Genomic DNA, 224 nt, shown 5'->3' on the forward strand with positions numbered 1-224 from the left:
ATTGATTCTTGAGATGGTCTCTAAATTCAGGTGGGATATACTCAAGGTCATACTTTGGCTCTTGTGAACTTGTTTTAATTTTCTTCATCTTAAAGGTAAAAAAGCAACTGATAGTCTGTTCCACAGTCAGCTGCTGGTCTTATTCTGATTGATGATATTGAGCTTCTCCATTGTTTCTTTCCACAGTTGTAGTAGAGTTGATTCCTATGTATTCCATATGGTGA

Source organism: Orycteropus afer, unplaced genomic scaffold, assembly GCF_000298275.1.
Source record: "Orycteropus afer afer isolate SDZICR_OR568_19922 unplaced genomic scaffold, OryAfe1.0 scaffold01064, whole genome shotgun sequence".
Lineage (NCBI taxonomy): Eukaryota > Metazoa > Chordata > Mammalia > Tubulidentata > Orycteropodidae > Orycteropus > Orycteropus afer.